Genomic DNA, 7,577 nt, shown 5'->3' with positions numbered 1-7,577 from the left:
TTCATGTTGATGCGAAGAATAGGTCAGTGTGTACCTTGTTTTCTGATTTAAAAAGAAGTTTTACTGGCTATAACTGACCCAATGCTTCATTAAGAAAAAAGAATAAACATCCTCAAAATCTTTTGTTAATCGTGATATGGATAGATAGTCCCTAGCTCATTCTCTAGGAGCTCACCCTTAACAATGATCAAAAGCTTCTATTAATCCTACAGCAACCTTCCATTGATCTGGTATTACCTGTACTGGATGAAATGGGCAGTAGAAATTCACCTCACAATCTATGCATCAAGTTTCTAAGTTTTTGGAAAGCTATTTTGATTCTTTAGACAAATATTAAGCATGATATAAAATCTTCAGATAAAGATGCATCTACCACGTGGAAATAGCTGTAGTAGATAAGTACCCTTTGCACTTTGTTCTTGCTCTAAATGTGTCTCCCTGTCTTTTTTCCAATCATTATATCTTGCTATGGATATTTCACCAACTTAACTGTTTTATAGTAGCAAATCTCTCCAACTGTAGGTAACTATGGATCGTGACCAAACTATCTCTTATCTAACTGCAGTTAAAATAAATAGATTGAATTTATTCCAAATTGCTACGGAAATGCATGTTCCCACTTCTCTCTCTCTTTCTTTTTTTCTTTTCTTTTTTTCTTCTTTTTTTTTTTTTCTTTTTGCTCAGAGGTTTTCTGATATGTCAACACATTTCCAAAGCATAGGTATATCCCATGCGGAATGCCCTATCTCAGAAATAGACTTCATGCCATGTATATCACTATTATTGTGAACTTCCACATTTTTCTCTGTATTTCCATCTACACCCTGAAGACTTACGTTAGGTCTGTTTTGGAGATCTGAGAGATCCTTTCTGGATCCTTTCTCCTGGTCTGCAGTCATATCTTCCAAATCTTTGTAGCCCCCACTTTCCAGGATGCTGTTCTCCAACCTTCTAACAACTGGTGCAGTAGTGGTGTATTAGCCATGTCTCTTCACTATTTCCTTTGTTTCTTTTCCCTATTAATCCATATATCAAAGTAGATATTGGGGGGATGGGGGGTGACACACAACCTTTCTGCAAATAAAAATAAATCAATATGTGATATTTGCCCTCACTCGTTGAAACATGATCAGAATTTCTATCTACCTCCATCAGTACAGTGATATCTTTCAGATAAGGAGGAGGCATGATATAAAATATATATATACATTATGAGATTTAAAAAAAAAAAAAAAAAAAAAAAAAAAAAAAAAAAACACTTCAGTTCTTAATTACGCTGTGAACTTTTTCTGCAGTTGACAATTTTCCTCCCAAGAGAAATAGCTAGCATATGACATGCTGTGCCTAGCTAGATGAGCAAACACAGCATACATATATTCACAAACATGGGAGAAGCATATGAATTGTAATAATTACAGTGGCAGTGGGAATATAAAGGGGATGGCAGTTCATGACATGGATTCATTAATCAAAACTGGTTGAGCTCACATCCATGTGAACTTGCAAAATATAGGCCTCTTCTGGCCATCTGATTATACTATAATCTTCATGTAAGAAATGGGTGAACTGTTTTCCCCAATCTGATACCAGACATCAGTGATAAGGATTTAAATACCTTTTAATAAGGCTGTTATTAAATTTACAACAGTAATACCATAATATTGATGAGGACGAATGAATGAAACAGATAAATGCTTCAGCAAAGTATGCTATGTCAGTCTGATATTTTCAATCATATCAAAGAAATTCAAAATCTTTTGCCTTGAAAGGCAGTAATACGCTCTCACATGTGACAGAGGTGAAAGCAGTAGGGTGCGTGGTTACATAACTTCCAATTTAGTTTACGGTATAACCCACATGTACTATTTTAGGAGCTGGCTGTCTGCAGGTCAGTCAGCTGCAGCCTGTTACAGGCCAGAGAGAGATACCATGCTCTCTTAGAGGTTTTATTTCTGTTCCTGTGCTTTATCTCTAACCTGGAGTTAAAGTCGCTGTGCTGATAGAGAAAGCCATTTTTTCTTCTGTGGGGAAAAATATGACTGAAAACATAACAACTTAATTGTGATTTGGTGAAAGCCCTATCTCATTAGCTGCAAGAGAAGCTAAACTTATAAAGAACTTTTACATAAAAGGAACTTTCCTCCAGCTGCATAAAGTATTATTGTAGATAACATCCCCTGTGTTCAGCAGCTTCTAGTAAAGCCCTGACAGTGTTTTCTTTCTCTGCCCATTTTCACAAATTGAAACACACAGGTAATCTATTTTACATGTTCACTATTCTTCAGGGAAGATGAAAAGCTGAAAGCAGTGGCAAAACTCTTGACCATTCAGGGGGCACCACATTTCAGCCATCACTCCTGTGTGGACGCAAACATACCCCACCCATGGATCCACTGAAGACTTTAAAATAGTACATTTTGTCATGAGAGACTGTAATGCTCAGGAGGACATTTTTCTCTATTCCTACATTTTGAAAGTGAATTGTAATCCCCACCCCCAACTAGGTTTGTAAATATATATTTGTGAAATAGTATGGAACCATTTAAAATAATTCAGTGTGTCCTATTTGGTTTCTGGGAGTGCGGTTTCCCTGCTTTTAATGCTGTGGTCGCTGCCTGTAGGATTGCTGGCATGGCTGCACCTTCCTGACTGCCATTTTGTGACACAGCTGCACAGACTGGTGCTTGGCACCACCCACCAACATGGCCGGGCCTATGCAGAATTCACCGCAGTTGCAAACAAAGAATAAACTGCTCTACATTTCCCATTCCTAATTAGATTATCTGTGCACAGTGTGCTGGACTTTTATTTTTTCCCATACCTAATAGTAACATTTCCCTTAAATAAATAAATAAATTAATTAATTAAAAAAAAATAAAAAAGATAATATTAAAAAAATCTTTTGACAAGAAAAGTCAATTAATCTGCAAAATAATTCAGAGTAAATTCCCTCTGAATACCCGGTGGGCTTCAAGCATCTAATCTGTGTAATCTACAGTGGGACATCTCTTTCTGTCAGCATAGTGGCTTTTCTGTAGTGGCACTACCACAGTTTTCTTTGTTACTGTTGAGTTGCTGTAATGTGGGGCAGGAAGGTACAGGGGCTCACATCTGTCCATAATGGACGCATTTTCACAGTGCGATAGCCTCACATAAAATACTCTTCTCAGAGGAGGAATCTCAGTTTCTGCTGTCTTCCAAGTATAAACTGAAAACTGTCTCTGAGGTTTTTATATCTCATAGAAAAGGGAGGTTGATAAAAGAGACAAAACAAGAAAATCTCAGGTTTGTTTGTAAAACCTCTCTCTGTTTTGGATTTTTTTTATTTTTTTTTTTTTGAGGATTTCCTCATCTAAAAATTTTACATTATCATCCAAACCAAAGTAGATCCTTAAATTGCTTTTGAGTGCTCCTAACACCAATATAAACAGTCTTTTGTTTTAGTTTGTTTTCCATTTGGGGCCTGTCCTGAGGAAAGAAAAGTATGGCTGCTATGCTTCCTGCTTTTCTTTTTCCACCAAGGCCAGTAAGCTGTTCTTTCTGCCTCTTCTTTAATTGTTAAATGTCATATTACTGCTGATAATTTCATTAAAGGCTTAACTAGTGAAATTAGAAAAATAACCCAAACACTTTCTCTTTTATTTATTCCTTTCTTTGCCATATACTTTGCTCATTGTATGTAGGCCAAGAAGAATGACTTTGCATAAAAATCTGCTGAAATACTAGCCCAGAACTACCCAGATGCACAATCTGGCTAAATCACAGACACATGATGCTTCCTAAAATCTTAAAGGACATCCATTCTGTCAATATTTTTAAGTTTTCTGGAAAGAATGTCATTAAGCCATGAACCACATAGGAGTAAAGGTGAGAAGGAATATCCAACAAAGCCGAATAGATGTTCTTTCTTTGTGAGTAGGCCTCGATAAAATTATACATTTAGGCTTGGAAATCTACTGTTTTGTTTTGAAGTATTTAGTCTACAAGTAAAAATAATGTAATATGGTGTTCCCATCATATAGTGCTGAATTGTAGAATAGCAGGAGTAGGAAAGAAATATCTGGATCAACCTTGCTGTTGCTTCTGAATCCTGACTACTATTAGCTTCCGTATTATTAATAAAAATAAAGGAGATGGCAAAGACTGTGGTGAAAAATACACTGATACCATTTTAGCATCAGTTTCCCAGAATAATTATATTTATTTATTGATTCTAAGGTATCACATAGGCAGGTTTCCTTGTGGTTGAGTATGTACCAAAGAACATAGACCAAGGAGATGGCTGAATTAGCAGCCAGTGTGTCAGAAGGTCTTTGGGAGTGTGTACCATTGTGTTTTTCTGCATTGGTATTTACAGTATAAGTATGTTAGACCATGATTATCTGCATTGCTGAAAAATAACTAGCATTGTAGGCCTGCTGTGGACTGACATATTCTTGCACTTGAAGTACGAGTGCTACCAGCATTGTAGGACGTCTTTCTGCTCTCTTAGAACTGTGAAGAGAATGAGCAACTATAGATCTGAGGATTGGCTGAATATTTGTAAAAAGTATTAACGCTCCATTTTTATGAGAAATCTCAAAGGAACATGATAGATTCCCTGAATCATATAAGTCTAAGATTTAGGTTTTCAAAGAAGCCAGAATTTGTTAATGCCTAACTCTTTGGGGCTCCACTGAAAATTCCAATTCAAGAAAAGGTACAGATTCCATTTCATGATATCTCTGCTAAGACCATATGCAAAGTTAATTACTTGATTTAGTGATCACTGAAACATGGACATACAGTCAAGCACACTGGAATATTCATCAATAAAATAGGTAAATACTATTCAAAAAATATATCAAAAAGCTCTCAGAGACTATGGCAGTGTGCTGAACTAACCACTTGCTAATTAAATTTTCCATAGCTGGTCTTTTGAAAGCTATCAACAAGCATCCTTCAGCATTTGCTAGAGTTTTTGTTTTTCTGTGAAGTGTGATAAGGGAATTAAGTGGGATTTTAAGAAATTATTTTAGCAAGTGGAGATAGAAATAGCAAAGCAGTTTTCTTATATTACTCAACTCTGTTACAGAATTGTTCCCGTTATATTTTGTTTGTTTGGATTTTTCTGCATATTAACAATTAATGACAATATATCACTCAAGTAATTTGAAATCTGTGACGTTTTAGCTAGAAGTAATATTATGTTAGAGAAACCCCATCACCTGTGGATTCATTGTAGACCACTGCCTACATGGACTTGAAGGACAGTGAGCCTTAAAACTAATAATAATTAGGACTCCTGGCCGAGGTGAAAAGCTATTGCCTCATGGAACTATTTTCCAATCATCCTCTTTCCAGCTGAGCTGGACTAGTGACACTATAAACTGGCAATTAAAAGACTCAAGTTTAAAAATACCTTCAGCTTCCCAGGTCCCACAATGGCAAAGGTTAAGTGGATTATATGGAGATAATTCACTCTGCTCCAGGGGGAGGGTGCTGATTGCCTCGGCTGTTGGTTACCTCCCTCCTCACTTGTTGAAGCAATGATTGCTATGGTGGTGTCACCTTTTCCAAGGTAAGACAAGGGGGAGAGGAAAGGCTTAGAAAACTATCCCAAGGGATACAGCAATTACTATCAGACACTAAATAATACTTGCAAATTTTACTTTGATACGTCCTTGAAAACTGAACAAGGAAGTGGTCACTACTCCTCAACTAATACCTTAATGCTGCTAAATGTTGACATTAATGCAGATCTTCCAGGAAGTACTCCCTGCTTATTCAAGGGAAAAGAAATACGAATAAGATTGCTGGCCTTAATGTGAATGGCTACTATCCCCCATGCTCCAGCTGAATTAAAACCACCAGTTACACCTCTAGTTGTGTGGCAACACCTACACAGTGTTTCCAATTAACTTTGTAAGTTTTTAATCAGTGACAAATGCATTTTTGTAAATTCAATTTGCCTTTTATTGCAGCACCTATAAAATGTCTTGCAGCATTCCGGAACTTTGTGAAGGTTTTACTTGCTACTGACATAACACAGCTGTCGGACCTACAACAAAGGCTAAGGTTTATGAGCAACTTGAATTAGGCTGTAGGTTAAGCAATTAAAGTTCAAGGAGGGGGAGGGAGAGAGAACTTTCCAAAATTTGCACTTGCCAATGTGGAAAAAGCACACCAAAACCACTGCATACCAGGACAAGCAAAGCTAAAGAGGCTGAAGAAGCTATACTGCACTTTAAATTCATTATTTTGGGAGAGTTCCTTATGTGAAAAGGTCACGCAGATTTCATTAATAAATCTGCACTGCTATTTGTTTCTTTTTTTAATCAAACTCAAATGCATCCTGTTAAAGGGCTGAATGATTAGATCATAAATCTGAATGTCCTTGAAGATGATGAAGAAACTGCTTATCTGTAAAGCAATCATCATACTGCCAGTTCTATCATTTACACATTTTTACAGGTGTGAGGAAAACGGTTTAATTTTAAATCATTTTCTTGAACTGCTAGCTAAGAAAATAATGGTCACAGAACTTACAGTTAAAAAAGCAACTGGTTTACTTGTGACATATGGAAACAACCCATTACATCTCATTTTCTGTCGCTAAGTTCAGGGTATTAAAACAATCAACATTCAAAATAAGCATGAATTAATATTTCATCTCAGTGAAACAACACTCAGTACATTAACTTCTGCTTCCAGTTATATGATGCAATGCTCCTAAATTCAACAACTCTGAAATTAGTGGGTTTTAATGGGGCCAGAGTATAAATTTGCCTCACTAGGTTTTAAAAATAAAGCCAGTACAAATAAGATTTGTAACTCTGTTTTTGATATATTAATGCATGGATATCCTTACTCTGAGGGGTTGAGACCAGTACATACTGTGCTAGATTTCTTCTTCTTTGTTACTTTTTGTTTTCCTTATTTCTTGATTTTTCTTAATTTCTCAAGTATTTATTCAATGCTTTTGGCAGTATATTCTTCTGTTGTAAGCATAATTAGGGTATTGCTGCAATTTCTCCTTTGTGCGTTGTGGGTTATAGAGCTGATCTGTCACAATGTCTGAAATCAGACTGGCTATGGCCAACACCAGCAGCATGTATTGCTGTTGTAGTGCCAGAAGGAGGTTGGGAAATTAATGTCTCTTTGGAACTTTATTAAAACAGTGAATGTGGAAAATAAGTTTTTGGATTTATATACATTCTTACAAAAGGAATGAGATATGGAGCAATATTTTGAGGTGGGTAAAACACATTTTGCAATTTCTTGGCTGAATACATGACCTTTTTTCATTTTAACCTAAATCCCATCCAGTTTGATTAAATAGAGAACTTTTGATTTCCGGAGACTTTTGATCCATAGAAGTTAAGAGCTGCAAGAGCATCATCTATGGCACTAGTGCTAGTGCCAAAATCTAGCTCAGTGGAAGTTATTTCACTGACTTAGATCAATGGACATTATCTGATGACAGTGGAAGTGTTGCATAATTTACTGCATAGAATGTCTACCCTTCAAAGATTTATGTGTTTGTTTAACTTTGTTCTGTCTAGTTAATTAATTGAAGTCATTGAGATATTCATATG

The sequence above is a fragment of the Anas acuta genome, chromosome 6 (genome assembly GCF_963932015.1).
Source record: "Anas acuta chromosome 6, bAnaAcu1.1, whole genome shotgun sequence".
In the NCBI taxonomy this organism is placed as follows: Eukaryota; Metazoa; Chordata; class Aves; order Anseriformes; family Anatidae; genus Anas; species Anas acuta.
Note: the sequence above shows the minus strand (reverse complement) of the source record.